The sequence below is a fragment of the Acomys russatus genome, chromosome 25 (assembly GCF_903995435.1).
Source record: "Acomys russatus chromosome 25, mAcoRus1.1, whole genome shotgun sequence".
Classification (NCBI taxonomy): domain Eukaryota; kingdom Metazoa; phylum Chordata; class Mammalia; order Rodentia; family Muridae; genus Acomys; species Acomys russatus.
In genome coordinates, this window is record NC_067161.1 from 23,730,928 (window position 1) to 23,748,421 (window position 17,494).

Below are 17,494 nucleotides of genomic sequence, written 5' to 3' on the forward strand. Positions count from 1 at the left end.
TAGGTAGCCCAATCATGGCAAGTATCACTCTCACTTGTCGCACTGGTCTTCCTCAGGGAACTCTCCATGCTTCATAGAAAGCGCCTGCACTGGGTGGAATTTAGGAGGACCAAGGTCACAACATGTTTAAATGGCAAGTGAGTCCTTACTGGTCCTCACATTAAGACGATTATTTAAAAATATCCATGAACCATCATGGAATGAGCAGATGAGGGCCCTAGATGTTGATGTAACAGAAGGAGAACGGCACCAATTCAGGATGCTGATGGGTTGTGGATTTTAGTCTCTAACTCTGGAGATATAGAAAATTATTAGGCAAATTTGATTCTTAATCTATCCACAAGGACATCAGCCTGACCCCAATTGAGGTCAGTCCATGCTCTGTGTGTGTGTGTGTGTGTGTGTGTGTATTTATTTATTTACTTATTTATTTAGAATTATGCTATAACTGGGGGTGGTGGCAGGGGTGGGGAAGAGGATATGAATAGAGTGAGGATAATAATGTAGCCTTTTGAACTTGGATGAAAATATTTACATCCTGGTTTCCCCCAGTATGTCAGGTTTGTGTTAACAATCTGGTCTCAGAAACATTGTGAATATTTTCTCATGTTGCCAGAGGAGTCCACGGGACACTGTTTGTCAATGATTATGTGTCAGAAATGTTCAATCGTTACAGCCTTAGAATATTTCCTCTATGACCTAAAGTTCCTCATATCTAGAGCACTTGATTTAAGACAATTGTTATATCTTGAGAAAAATAACTTGGGGGGAGTTTTTGTGGCTGAAGAGATCTATCCAACGCCATCTGGCTTACGTTTAATGGAAAATAAATGCACTTATGGTATTTTCGCAAATTCTAAAATAACCCTTGTTTTAAATCTGACAAGCCCAATCATCTCTTACATCTTTCTAAACAAACCCCATGACAATCTATGTCCTTTGATGGAAATAGAATATGATGCTTCAGTAGAGGAGAAATTAGGAAGGAAAGTCAGTTTTGAATGGCATATATGTATTATTTTCTTGAAAAACTTCCCCGTTCTTTTTCTTAAATATTCCAATAGCTCAAGGCCAAGCTGCTTAAACATGCCCAATCCAATAGGAAAGTCACTCTGACTCTAGAGTTTATTCAGAGTACAAGGGGAAAGGCACTTTTCAATTTTTATATTCTTGCTTATCATTGGTTTTAATGGGATCTTTAGTCTGGAGATTTTCTTAGTTATTATTCTAACTCAGCGAGCTGAGAATTAAAAAAAAAGAACAAAATGTCCTTATGCCGGGGAGGCATTAGAATTTCTTCAATTATTTGCAATGTCATTTTAATAATATATACATAGGCAGCCACTCTGACTCATATGTGCTAGAATGGTTTACTGAGAAAGTCTTGGAGCAGCTGGGTGAAAGAGCACAGCTTTGGCCCAGAATAAGAAAAGGATTTCAGCAAGGGGCCTTATCAGTCAAGGCACTGCACTGGCTACAGGAAGGGCTTTCTGATTGGGCCTAAGACTCATTCTGTCTAAAAGTAACAGATAGAAGGCTCCAAAGTGACCTGAAAGAGGACATTCAGCTCCCCTTGAATGTTGTATTTAATCAAAAAATTGAAAACTACATTTTATCTGACACCTCTGGAAGTTCCTGGGTCAATGAAATAGATTTTACCCGCGAGCTTCATCCATCCATTACTCACAAAATATTTACTGAAAATACACACTGTGCCAATGTATAATCGGCAAACAAAGAACAAATAATGTGGGCTTTTTTGAATATGTGTTGTATTGTTACAGCCAGGCTTAGCCTTACTTCATATCTTAGGTTTTCCTATAATATAAATGTCAGAATCTAATGAAGACAGAGAAATTTTAGGTGTGAAAAGCCAACAAACCTGAACATGTACAGGAAAATTGTCATCTAAGTTGGATGGTTTTGGTTCTACTACAATGTCCTATGAACTCCCATTTCCCAGGGACTACTATGTTGTTGTTAATAAGTCATTAACAACCAACATGGTGAAGTCTACCTCTGAGTTCAGCACCCAGGAGCCTGATTCAAAACTGAGTCTGTACTTACCCTGAGTTGTTTTCCAAGATCTTGTCTCAACACAAACAAATAAATGAAGACAAGAACCATAAAAAATTAAAAAAGACTTGCAATTTCATTCTTACCACAAAAACAAAACAAAACAAACAACAAGCAACAAAACAAACATGGCAATTATAAAGGGAAGAATCACATATGAAATAATAGAATCTGGCATGAAAATTCAAGGTCGTAAGTTATAAGTTAAAGACATTTTAGATTAGGCACAGTTTCTTATTTAAAAATACTTTATTAGTTTTTGTAATGAAATAGAGAGGGATATAGAACATTTACATATTTTACATAGTACATTAGTTATATAGTTCAACATAGAAAAAAATAAAATTAAAAGACCAATATGGTTCTTGATTTCTGTAAAAGGCCACCTGACATGGTAACTCGACATTGAAAGGCACAAATGTTGGTCTTTATTAAGCTCATAAGCCCAAAGGATGAAGAAAAGAGTGTCCGTTTCTTCAAAGAGCTCCTGTGAGTCAAATGTAACTCTACTTTAGAAACCCATGGTCCTCACCCATAGAACAGAAACAGCAATGGACACTCAAGCTTGTGTATTTATCATCTGTAACCAGTGAAGTTGTCTGGGTACATGTGTAGTGTCATTTTTAAATGGAGGAATAATTATTTCAACAATCATTTCCCATTAATTTTTCTTTCTCATAGTCAGGCTGCCTCTATTCTGTATGGATGGAAACATAATGTAAGATTTTAAGATATTCAAACCATCTAAGAATTCCTAAGGAAATTCAATTTTCAAATTATAAGCACTTTACTGAGGGCCTGAGAGCCAGTAGACAGCCACTTAATAAAATTAAATCATGGAACACGAAGGAATAAAACCCTGAAACAAAATGATGTGGCCGTCATCTGTCCCTGATTCTGGAGTTCTCTGGAGAGAACAGTGAGTGAAAAAGTAAATTATAAAGTAAAATAATTTTGCTTCTGGCAGTGCATCAGGCTTGACATCTAGTTGGAAATAACAGGAGGAATAAAACTCCTCAGTCCTACCATCAGAGTCGCCAAAGAAAGGATCTGCCAGCCTAGAAACTTGTAACCAAAGAGCTGTCTTTCACAAAAGCACTTCTCCTAAGATACTGCTTTATATACAGCATTAAAACCTAACTTTTCCCTCTTCTCTTTTCTCCCACCTCCTTCTCCCCTCCTTATTTGTTTTCTCTCTTCCCATCTCATCCCCTCTTTTCCCTTCTCCTTTCATCATTGATTGAGTTTAAAAATTACAAGTAAAATATATGTAAAATATAAAATGAAGAATTAAAAGAATATATTCATGACTGTCTAACTTGTGTAAGCATAAAAATTATGACAACAAATTAAGCATTTGATCCATTTTATATCAAGAACATAAGAGAAATATCAAGAAAGTAGAATGGCAAATAATATATTTTTTCACCAATGATAATAAAAATGCATTCACTCATCTTTATCATTAATTACATCTTTTATTTATTGTATGTATGCATGCCTATATGCATGAGTTTATGCATGCTTGTGAGTGTTCACTTTGGAGGTCAGAAGACAACTTGCTGAGGTCAGTTTTATACTTCCACCATATGATTCATAGGTATTAAAATCAAGTTTCCAGAAGCGATGGCATGTGCCTTTACCTGCTGAGCCATATAATAGTTGTTAGGAGAATAACTAAATGAAACCCAAAACTAAGAGCACGTGAATAAAAACCCAGCCCTAAATTTCATCTCAGAGATTCACTTAAAACAAAAAGTGAATCCTGATGTTCAAATTTGAAGAAGGAACAGAACAGAAAACTAACAATCAGAATGATGTTTGGAAAGGTATATTAAGAGGGGAAAGTTTACCAGAAACAAAAGATCAGTCGAAATGCAGTCAGTCTTCATTGCTAGTGGGAGTGCAGACCTGTACAGCCACTTTGGAAATCAGTCTGAGGGCTTCTCAGAAGATTGAAAATAGCTCTACCTCAAGATCCAGCTATACCACTCCTGGGCATATATCTTAAAGATGCCCTGCCACACAACAAGGATGCTTGCTCAACTATGTTCATAGCAGCTTTATTGCAATAGCCAAAACTGGATACAACCTTGATGTTTCTCAACTGAAAAATGGAATAAGAAACTGGCATATTTATACAATGGACTATTACTCAGCTATTAAAGACAAGGAAATTGTGCAATTTTTATGCAAATTGATGAAACTAGAAAAGATCATTCTGAGTGAGGTAACTCAGATCCAGACAGACACATTTGTAAGAAGATTTTAGCCATAGAGTATAGTATAAACACACTATATTTCACAGATCGAAGGAAGAAAAATACAAGGATCCAAGGGAGGATGCTTAAATCTCACTCAGAAGAAGAAATAGAATAGACAGAGGAAGTGCTTCAAGATAAGAAACAGGGTGAGAGATGGAGTGGTGAGGGAAATGAGGGTGGAGATTTGATGTGGGGAGAAGTTGGGGGGGTGGGAGGAGAAAGAGGGCTTGCATCAAGAAGAGCAACCATGTCCTAGGGCATCTGAGACAGGCTCGAGAACCATGACAGTGTAGCCTCCTGGGAGGATATAGAGGTGACTCTAGCTGAGATACGTACTAGTGTCAGGCATGGAGACTGAAGAGGCTACCGTCTAACCAGTCATGACTCCTAGGAGAGGGAGGGGAGCACCAACCCACCCACAAAAACTTCAATTTAAAAATGTATCCTGCCTACAAGATGTGCAAGGATAAAGAAAGAGTGGAGATTGAGGGAATGCCTAACTAATGATTGGCCACAAAATGCAAGAGAGCCCACCCCTGGCACTATTAAAGACACTCTGCTATACTTGCAGAGAGAGCCTAGCATAGCTGTCCTCTCAGATGCTCTACCCAGCAATGGATTGAAACAGATGCTGATACTCACAGCCAAATATTGACCAGTGAACAGAGAGCCTTGTGGAAGAGGAGGAGGAAGGATAGAAGGACACTGAGGGAACTGGAGCTCCAAAAGATGACCAACAGAGCCAACTAACCTAGGCCCATGGGGGCTTGTGGAGACTAACCTTCATCTTTAACAGTTTTCTAGAAAGTGAATCTATGGCAGAGATGATGGCTGTGGATCACTCCTGGTCAAGGGCTAGTGTATTTCTGCTAAAGCTGGTGATATATTCTATAAGACACAGGAAGAAAATCTGTGCAGGAAGATTTGCTATTAGGCCCATGGAGAATTTTCTGTTCTTTTTCCTCAGAGATAGTCAACACTCTTAGTGTATTTATTATTTGCCACAGAAACAGCCATTGAGCACTGCATTTGTTTTTCTTAGAGGCCATTTAGGTGCATGCTGAGTTGTTAGTAATGAGCATCATAAAACACTATGAAGTCGCATTATCCACTCCTTACAGAGCAGTGATATCACATGCTTAATCGTGAGAAACATTTGCAAGACGATCTTCATAAAAGCAAATGTCCAGCTTTGGCCTGAGGAAATCCATTATGTTCAATTTCATTTAATTCTCTTGTTCACAATTTTAAGGACTTGAAAACTCTTAAAATGTCCGTTTATGGTTTGTTTGGTTTCCTTTTATTCCTCCTGTTCAAAGCTTGTTTTTGTAGGACCAGGCCATGGCAATAGGTGTCAAAGCCTAATTTTTAGAAGAGATTTGAGTCTGGGGTGACAATAATTTTCTAGGGCTGAGTCTTGCTAAATTCAATGAAATTTATTCATAAAAATGATGTCTGCTTTGGCTGATATAAATGCATTTGGGGTATATAAATCTTATATACCCCAACTCTTGCTGAAGTCAGAATAAGAATCTACAAAGTGTAGTTTTCTATAATTTGTAAATAAATAATATTCATTATACAAATTATTCTCTACTCACTATAGTATTAGAACCACAGTTTTCAACTGTTCTATTTAAAGGAAATCAGTCATTTTAATGAAAGTTAATTATTTAATTGCAAATTGAGCTTGTGTGCCAAAACATATCACTATCTAAATGTGTAAATATTACAAAAAGTCCTAGAGTGTAAGCCTTATTAATAGCATGTATCTCACAGTAGGAGATTGGCAAATGTATTTTACCCACTCTTTAATTCAAATGACCTCAAATCCGGAGTAAAAAGATTAAAAAAAAAAAAATATCACCAGATTGTTCATTGCTGTCACAAAACTGGCAGTCTTCAGACTAAGTCTAACAATGCCTTGAAATTAAACTGCATACAATTTTATCGCTGAATTTTTGGAAGACTAATTGACCCTGGCAGTGATTGTCTCAGCGGAGGAAAAGAAAGTCAAAGCTAAAACTTGAGTCATTTAACCACCCTTTTCAGCCAAATCCCTTGTTGATTAGTGTGGAAAAATAATGAGACCTGCTTGCTCTGTTTCCAAAGGACCATCTTGCTGTTGTCAATGCTCCAATGTTTCTCATTTGAGACACAAATTTATTGCTGGTTCTTACATGCCCTGTGCTATCTGCTTGTATTACCATAAATTATTTCCACTAGAAATGTTGGATTGAAAAACAAAATGCACTGGCAGTTTCCATGCAAGAGAAATGAATTTCACCCAAAGGAAATGATGGCCCCATTCCACTCTGATACATAGCCTTGTATGTGTGAAATCTTTGTCTGTGCCTCATGTGGGGGCCATTATGTCGATGTAAGACAACAGCTGCAAATGATTAAACCCATTGCTAATCCAAACTAAAGCAGAGGTCTTCTGCCTCTCCCATTCCAAAGTATGTAACAGACACTGTCGGATTGGAACTTAATATTGCTAATTTGCTTTCATAAGCTCCTGTGTCTTACTCTCACAAAAGTTTAACACAGCACAACTTAACCCCATGTCCAAACACATGCATGTAGTTTGTGTTGAAACTGATACAGCTGGTCGCTATGCTGCATGCTTTCCTAAGCAGTATTCTGAACCTTAATTTAAATAACAATGATAGTTTCTATCCTATCAACAAGAACGATTCCCACCATAGTGTGATGCTGTTGTGTGATGGACTCTGGGGAAAGCATTTGATACAAGCCAGGGTTGAAAGACCTCACAGTAATCTCACTTTACAGATCCTGGTACAATTCCAATATGCAATAAAGTATTCTTTAGGCTATCAATTTTGTTTTGCATATTTTTTCTTTGGGGGGAGTGGTGGAGGTTATAGTGTTTGGGGGGGGACAGTACCCAGCATGCTCAAGGTCCTGCATTTGCTCTCCAATGCCAACACATTCACAAATTCTTTTTGATACACGGCAAAGCTGGTTTTTAAAGTTGGGGATATGAAGGGAAATATATATATAAATCCAGGAGCAGGGCAAGTTTCAAGAGATGTGAGATGAAGTCAGCACTTGTCTTAAAGATAACAATCTTGGCCAACATAGAAGTTTATTTTGAACTCTTTATGTTGCTCACTTGGGGAAAGAGACAAGGAATTAGACAGCACCACAAGCTAATATTAGTGAAACTTAAGTGAAGGTCTTAACTTTATTAGAGCAAGTTGACTGTGTTAGCTTAAGGGAAAGAAATGTTCAAATCACTGAAAATAGGAGGTAGGTGACAAACTATTGTAACCTTGGGTATTTGGTGTGTATTGATAAATGGAAACTTAAGACACTAGAAATGGAGTTCAGCATGAGTAGATAGTATGTGAATATTACTCTTAAAGACAGTGTATGCTTTTCTTCTGAACCCCTCAGGCTTTTCTAAGTTCCTCCCTTGCCTAGCCAAGATGTTAGAAAAAAGTGGAGGAATTCCAGGCTACAGTTTTACATTTTATTTTATTTTATTTTTGTTGTTATTTTGAGAGACATACTTGCCATATTATCTCATCTCACCTTAAATTTGATTCCCCCCACCCCCGATGAGATCTGAATTAGAATATGTGACACCATGACAGGCTTTTGATATCTGTAGGATTGACTCTTATACTTTTTTCCTTATAACATATCCCCAGATAACGCCTATTATAACTCCAACGAAAGACCCGATTTCAAAAGTTAAAGGCATTTGTTCAAAGTCTAAAGAATAGAGTTCGATGCCTAAGACACATATGAAGGTGGAAAGAAAGAAGCAAACCATGTACTATAATATGCTTTCCCCTGCTCCTACATGCACTCAAGCATACAGTAAAGATTAAAGTTGTTTGCATGTTGATTAGAATCAATTTTCTGGATCCCACATTGGCAGTTTATAGATAGTAAAAGAATCCTTAACTAGATGCACCTTAGGCATAGACAACTAGAGACGTTAAAAGGACAGGATTGATTATGGAAAGTTTTCTATTTTTTATTATATTTTTTATTATTTAAAAAGTTTTCCTAATTCAAATATGTTTTGATTATATTCTTCCCCTCTTCCAACTCCCTTCAAAGCCTTTGCTCTCCCTAATCACCCAACTTTAAGTTCCTTCTCAAAATAGAAACAAAATTCAATGAACAATACACCCCATCCAGCACCAATAAAATAAAATAATACCACATCCAGAAAGGGAAAAAGCAAACAGAACTATCAAACTTCAGTTAATAAACACACACACACACACACACACACACACACACACACACACACACACAAACTGTGTAATCCAATTATATGTTAGGGAAGTGCTCCTGAACATGAGGTCTGATCTGGAGTGGACTATATACCTTATATGTCACTCTATGGGAGAAAAATGATTTTCTGTCTCCCATCAGGTATAAGTGATAATTCATTTCTTTAAACTTTTATCCCAGTGGCTAGACTTTCCTCTGCTCATCCATTCATTTAAAAAATAATAAAATAAAATATAAGACAAAACAAAAACTATCACATTGAAGTTGGGTAAGAGAAGCCAACGGAAGGAAAAGATCCTAAGAGAAGGTGCAAGAATCAGAGACCCACTTTATCACACACTTAGGAATCCACTAAAAATACTAAACTGGAAGGGAACATATATAATGGCCTGGTGCAGACTTGGGCGGACCCAGTGCATGCTGCTTCAGTCTATGAGGGCAGATGAGCTTCACCCATGTTGACTTAGAGGGACTTGCTTTTTGGTTGTCCCGCATGCCTTCTAGATCTTACACTCCTTCTCCTTCCTCTTCTGTTGTGTGCCCGGGGCTCTGAGGGGAGGGACTTGGTGATGACATCTCATTTATGGCTGAGTGTTCCGAGGTCTCTCACTCTCTGGGTAACATCTGGATGCAGGTGTTTGCATTTATTCCTATCTGCTGCGTGAGGAAGCTTCTCTGAAGATGAGTTGTCATTTTTTTTTTTTAAAGAACTAGGCACTGGAAAAAAGGAGTTAAATGCAAATTTATGTGAATACAAATATCTGTCCCCTTTCTGTTCTGTTCTCTGTATTGAGATTTCACCTCAGTCACTTTTCTATGTAACCATGACCTCTTTCCAAATACCAGAATTTACGTGAAACTTGTGCTTTTAATATGGATGGACATCACGAAACATTTTATACCTCCGTGGCTTGTTGCTGTCATTCACATGTGCCATTGCCATACTGCAGCCCATACCCATCATGGTAAGGTGTTACCTTAGTACTTTCTTACCTCTGACCATGTAGTAGATGCCACCAATGTTCATGGTGGCATTCTTCTCATGTAGGGCAAAGATCTTAGTCAAGTGAAGATGAATTTGGTTGAAATTTTAACTTGAGATATCCATTTTGGCATCAAAAGGAAAAATCTTTCTGTTGTGCCCTATTCATAAGAGAAGTAAAGGGTGGGAGCAGTCTCTTAATCTAATTCCTAGTATGCACTGCACTTCCTTGTCTCTTACCAATCAGTATAAGAACACACGCTATGGAGAAAAGAACAGCAATTTCATCAACTTATTGTTGCAAATTTGGGGGGGGGGGAGAAGTGACTGCTAATAAGATGCCAACTGTTCTCTCTCCCACTTTGAGCCTTTTCTTTCTTCTTCCAAAAAATATACTTGATTTACATTGTGGTTTGTATTAGTTACATTTTAAAGTGAGTATGAAGGACATTGGGATACCATTTTCTTTAATATCATTTTGATAGATGTACAAAATTGTGACAATAGCTAGAGAGTAAAGATGCAGTGACAACTGTCCAATAGGACTACCAGGTAGTTCCAAACGGTACTTGAAATATATATTTAAAATAACGAATCTGGGTCTGGAAAGATTGTTTAGTGGTTAAAAGCACTAACCACTCTTTCAGAGGGCCTGAATTCAGTTTCCAGCAAACGTGTGGTGCCTCATAACCATCTATAATTGTATTTGAAGCTCTCTTCTGGTGTGCATAAAGACAGAGCACTTATGTACATAAAATACATAAAAAAACCTAAAAATTAAAGCAAATATCTTACTTTCCTAATATGGCCAAATATACCTAAAGAAGGAAAAAGCTTGCCTTTGGTTCCTGACTGTCAGACACCCAACATCTATGATAAAGTTACAGCACGCACACAATAACTGAATACATATTGTGTCAGATGCTAATCTTATATTTGGTTTCAGTGAAATAATTTCCTCTGTCTTGTCTGCCATGAGGCTAGCATGACAAGAAGAGTAACTTTTTTTTTTCTTTTTGAAACAGGGTTTCTCTATGTAGCCTTGGCTGTCCTGGACTCACTTTGTAGACCAGGCTGGCCTCTAATTCACAGAGATCTGCCTGCCTCTGCCTCCTTGAGTGCTAAGATTTTAGGAGTGTGACACTACATGTGGCTTACTTTCTAAATTTTAAATCATGTCATGACCACTAAACCAGTCTTTATATGTTTCTGACTTAAATTAATTTGAGGAATCAGGACTATTATTTTGCAACCCTTTGGCCCTATTTTGCTTTGTTTTTTCTTCCTTTGCCACTTCAGACACCTGTCCAATTGTTTCATTTTATTTTGCTCCTGAAAGTACATTTAAAGTTTCTTAATTTGTTCATTTGTTTTGCATTGAGGTTAAAAATAATTGATTATTTTATTCAACTAAAATTATTCCTTTTTTTTATTATCTTTTTTTTTATTAATTTATTCTTGTTACATCTCAATGCTTATCCCATCCCTTGTATCCTCCCATTCCTCCCCCGCCCCCATTTTCCCATTATTCCCCTCCCCTATGACTGTTCCTGAGGGGGATTACGTCCCCCTATATATGCTCATAGGGTATCAAGTCTCTTCTTGGCTACTTGCTGTCCTTCCTCTGAGTGCCACCAGGTCTCCCCCTCCAGGGGACATGGTCAAATGTGAGGCACCAGAGTTTTAGGGAGGCAAGAAACCACAACTAAAAGCCTTCTTGGACCACTGGGGTTATGATCTGATATATATGCTAGAGGCATGTATATCAGCATCCTTGGTGCTCAGAACTGACCTTTCTATGGACAGAAGAGGCTTAGAGCTTTACTTGACGAAGAGTTTTGCTCAATCCCCACAGCCTACTACATATTCAAAGCATTTAGTAGCTGTATACCAAGCCTCTTTCAAGTCCATTTGTCTGTCAATGGCTCTGTACTACACTGAAGAAAGCCAAAACAATCTCCTGCCTGGATAAGAACAGCCTGCTTACTCTTCTGTTTCATACGTGTTCTTACTTTGAGTTCTACACTTAGTAGCTACTGTTATTATTTTAGTATATATATCAAATTCAACCCACTGTTCAACATAAGTTTTCCTCTTAGCTTTTTCTTTCATTTATAATGCAACATATATTTATATAATAACACATGAAGCCCTACCTCATTTGTCTGCTCTTCCCACTCTCACTTTACGTCCTTCTATGCTCTCATTTACTGTGGTCACACATAACATCTTCACCATTCCTTAATTATATCAAATGTACTTCTGCTTCAGTACCCTTCCACCACTGCCTGTTTCCTCTGTAGTGAGGGTTATACAACCCCAGATTACTACACGGCTACATCCGCACTCCTTTAAAAATTTCTCAGATTATATATTTTCTGAAGGCCCACCTTTATAGATTCTTGGAATACTACAACATCACAACACACAGGTCTTTTTTTTTTTATCACACTCTGTTTTCTGCCATATATTTGCTTCTTTTTGTCATAATTTCATTATAATCTGATTGTTACAGTGTCTTCAAGAGGGAAAAGAACAATGTAATGTTTCTATTGGCTTCTTTATTTTAAATACTTCATTTTTATGATAGAAAAAAATAAATCAATTAATATCACAACTTTTGTTATGTTTTACCAGATTATTAATTGTGTCCTAATTCTGTTCAAGGGTGATGAATCATATTTCCATGGATTCCAGAGTGATAAACTGTTATCTCTGAGGAAAGTTTTACACTTTGGGATCAAACCAAGTTACGTTAAACATCCACTAACTAGACTCTGGGCACATGTTTCATCTAGCAAATATTGTAGAGTCAGAACCATTATTAATAAATAATTAGAGACCTATTTATAATGCTTAAATAAATAAAGTTAAATATTCTATGTCGTAGAAGTCAGAAGTTATTTAGTGGTTGACATACATTTCTAATTTTTTTACCTAAATGTTTGTAATAGTGTTATTTTATAAGCCTACATATCTATTTATTAGCAGTGAAACACCAGCTTTCATACGGTTAGGAAATGTAATGTTTTAGCATAACAGAATATTCATAATCTAATATCTGAAACTTATTTGTGTATGGCATCTTGTTACAACACAGGTGTTAAGGAGGAAACTGTCTTTGAGATTCTTGAGTATTTTTAGAGTCTTGCAAAACTTAGTAATCTTCTCTACTGGCATATGTTATTTTACACAATCTGAGTAAATCATGGAAGCATATTTTGTTTTATTTTCCTTCAGGTAAAACGTTTCTTTGGCATTTAGTTGATTAATGTTTAAAACTATTCTCAAGTATTGATAAAGAATATATAACACACAGACAGCATTTCTATTTTGTTTAAAAATTTAATCTGATTTGATTTTATGTATTTCTGAGAGTGTAGGGAAGATGCAAACCAATGGATTGACTGCATCAACAGGAACTAAGAACAGACAAAATACAATTAAGAAACAAGACAGAATCATAACCAAAAGGAAAAAGAAAGTGTGGAAACCCAAATGCACCTTGTTGCATTTCACTCAAGAACCTGTACAAAAGCCTGAGGGTCCTTGTAACCACACAGTAGGATATTTACAGTTGTCGGGGTTTTCACCAGGAGGCCAGTCCATCTATCTGCAATGCCACACAGCTGCTTTATCTTACAATCAACCACAGAGGTGAGTACATAGAAGCCATAGGAAAAAATCCTACAGTATAAAAACTAGAAGATACAGTGTGCAATCAGGACAGTCACATGCTTTGTTTATATATTTATGGATATATAAATACAACATATATACAAACATATTCATTTTCACATACATACATTATGTATGTGTAAGACACTAAACACAAAAAGGCATGAATTTGAAACAGAGCAAGGAGGGTATGTGAACAGATATGGAGGATGGAAAGCTAAGGAGGAATGATGTAATTTTTTATAACCTCAAAAGTAAAAAGTAAGTTTAACGTAGAAAAAAAATGGCCATCTTACCAAAAGCAATTTACAGATTCAGTGCAATCCCAATCAAAATGCCTACACAATTTTTAAAAGACATTGAAAGATCAATTCTCAACTTCATATGAAAAAAAAAAAATAACACCCAGAATAGCAAAAACAACCCTGTACAATAAAATATCCTCCAGAGGATTCTTCATACTTGATCTCAAGCTGTGCTATAGAGCAACAGTAATTAAAACAACAGGGTACTGGCACAGCAATAGCATGGTTGATCAGTGGATTGAATTGAAGACCCAGAATTAAATCCACACACAGTTATGGACACTTGATTTTTTGACAAAGAAGCCAAATCTATTCAATGGAAAAAGGATAGCATTTTCAACAAATGGTGCTGGTCTAACTGGATGTCTACATGTAGGAAAAATGCAAGTGGACCCATATTTATCACCGTGCACAAAACTCAAGTCCAAGTGGATTAAAGACCTCAACATAAAACCAGAGACACTAAATTGGTAAGAAGAAAAAGGGGGAAGAGCCTGGAACATATTGGCACAGGAAACAACTTCTTGAACAAAACTCCAACAGCCCAGGTCTTCAGGGCAACAATTAATAAATGGGACCTCATGAGGCTGAGAAGCTTCTGTAAGGCAGGAGACACTATCAACAGAACAAAGGAACAGCCTATAGACTGGGAAAAGACTTCACCAAGCCTACATCTGACAAATGTTTAATATCCAAAATATATAAAGAGCTTGAGAAATTAAACACTACCATACCAAATAACCAATTGAGAAATGGGGCTCAGAATTAAACAGAATTTTCAAGAGGAATATCAAATGATTGAGAAATAAAGAAATGTTCAACATCCTTAGTTATCAGAGAAACGCAAATAACAATAAGTCTGAGATTCCATCTTACACCCATCAGAATGGCCAAGATAAAAAACTCAAGTCACAGCACATGCTGGTGAGAATGTGGAGAAAGAGGAACACTCCTTCATTGCTGGTGGGAGTGCAAACTTGTACAACCACTTTGGAAATCAATCTTGTTCTTCCTCAGAGAACTAGGAATAGGGCTACCTCAAGACCTAGCTATTCTACTCCTTGGAATATACCCAGAAGACGCTCCACCACCCAACAAGGACATTTGCTCAACCATGTTCATAGCAGCCTTATTCATAATAGCCAGAACATGGAAACAACCTAGATGTCTCTCAGTCGAAGAATGGATAAATAAACTGTGGTTCACTTACACTATGGGATACTACTTAGCTATTAAAAACAAGGAAATCCTGAAATTTGCTGGCAAATGGATGGAACTAGAAATGATCATACTAAGTGAGTTAACCCAGACCCAGAAAGACTCACATGGTATATACTCACCTAGAATTGAACACTAGTTCAAAAAGTATGTCCCCTGAAAGTCTTCACTTACCAGGAGATTGCATAGATGCGGAGACCTGCTATTGGAACTCTAGGTGAGAGAAATATGGGAGAATGGGGAAATAGAAGGATCCAGAGTATCCTAGAAACCTACAAGAAGAACATCATGGTGGGAGGATCTGCACCCAGTGGACCTGCTCAAACCAGTGCACCAAGGACAATATATGCAGTAAATATTGAACTCCTACTCAGATCTAGCCAATGGACAGAACATTATCCACAGTCATGTGGAGAGTGGGGACAGACTCTGACATGAAATCTGATGCCCCATATTTGACCTCTTCTCCTTGGTGGGGAGACCTGGTAGCACTCAGAGAAAGAATAGGAAGGCTACCAAGATGAGACTTGATAGGCTGTGACCATATGGTGGGGAAGGAAGCCCCCTTCTGTCACAGACCTAGGAGAGGGGAATAGGTTGAAATTGGGAGGGAGGGAGGAATGGGAGGAGACACTCAAGGGGATAACAATTGAGATGTAATCTGAATAAATTAATAAAAATAAATAAATAAAAACCATGATCTGTTTAAGACGAGAAAAGAATACCTGTAGAGACACAAATTAATTCTCAGCTTGCAGCAGATTGTGAATCATTCTAATCACTCAAAATTGCAACTCAATTTTGTTTTTCTGTGCTGCAGACTGAAGAAGCATATATATTTAGAAATGAAGATTTATGATACAATTATTTTATTCATAAGAAAATGAAGTTTTAAAAATTGTTATTATTAGACCAAGATTGTTAGTGCCCACAAGCCCAGTGTAAGCAAACACTCTAAAGAACATCACCACTAGAATCAGGCCTAATAGGGCAGGCTTGTAATCTCAGCTACTCAGAAGGGTGAAGCAGGAGAGTCACAGTTTACGGCCAGCTCAAGCTACAGAACAACTTGACCACTCTGCAGACCTTTTAAATACATAGCTGTTAGAGTAAAGATGAATTCATTTTGATCCAAGAAACAAAACAAGTCTCAAAAATAATTTGTGATGAAAATATATGATTTGTAATGAAACTCAAAGCACACATGGAAAACGTGCTATAAGTAAAACTGGTAGAAAAATAAACAACATCCAGTGGTGGTGGTAACAATATGCATTTATCAGCTCATAATTCTCAAGGTGTGAAAGCCTGCATATAATGTGATCAATGGAACTACTTTCCTCAAGTAAGCTCTGGTGGAGTCCCTGCTTTTTTAGATTTGAGAGGCTGCCTGAAACTTTATATTACAACCTTTCCTTCTCCCCGTCTCTACTCCATCCCCACACCTTCCTCTGACTCTAACATACTCCCTTCCTATCAAATTGGACCCATATGAACATTCTGCCATAGCCAGCATCTCAAATACTTACTTTAGTTGCATCCATAATGCCCAGGCTTTGGAAAGACATTCCATATTCTCAGGAGGTGGGGGACACTAACTTTACAAGAATAGGATTCTCAAAGACTAGATAACAGAATTGTCACCTACTATGCTTTTTATGCTATCGTTTGTATCTATCGGTATGATGCATTTCCATCACTCTCTTGCTTTGATCCTTATTGATTCCCCTTCAGTCAAAATCATGAACATGTAGAATGCTGCCATTCTAGATAATGTCCTCTTCTCCTTCCAAGAGTTTTTGGGTGGTATGCGGGTGAACCTTCTATCTTACTATTAAACACTTTGCTTACTAGATACTCATTTAAATTAGTACCCAAGAGGCTGGAGAGATGTCTCAACACTTAAGAACTTGTTGTTCTTACAAAAGATAGTAGTTTGGATCAAAACACCCATATCCTGTGGCTCACAACCATTACTAACTTCACTTCCTTCTTTTTTGCCTCCATGGGTACTCATATGCATGTGGGTATACACATGCATAAAATAAAATAAAATTTAAAAACAGTTACTACATCCTTATGATTCCTTTCCTGGTTACTATTCTGTATCTTTTATCTTTTATCATGTACATTTATAGGATTGATTTTTTTTTTTAATTTAAGATACTGTTTTTTATTTGATTAACTCACTCACAGGGGTCTTACGATTGTTAATTTTCTTATGTTATCACTATTATGAAAATCTATGACATGCCATGTTTTAGTGTAGATTATTGTAATATCTTTGTATCATTTTTTAAGTTTTTTATTATTAATTTAACTCACTTATATCTGCATACTAGCCCAAGGGGCATGTGTCATGAAAGCCTTCACTTATCAGGAAACTGGGACAGAGGGGAGGACATCCTATTGGGACTCTAGATGAGAGAAGCATGGGAGAATGGCAAAGTAGAAGGATCCAGAGGGTCCCAGAAACCTACAAGTAGGACATTATGATAGGCAGATTTGGGCCCAGGGGTCCCGCTCAAACTAAGGCAGCAGCCAAGGACAATACAGGCGGTAAACTTTAAACCCCTACCCAGATCTAGCCAATGGTCAGAACAGTCTCCATACTTGAGTGGAGAGTGGGATATGACTTTCTCACGTACTCTGGTGCCTCACATTTGACCATGTCCCCTGGAGGGGGAGACCTGATG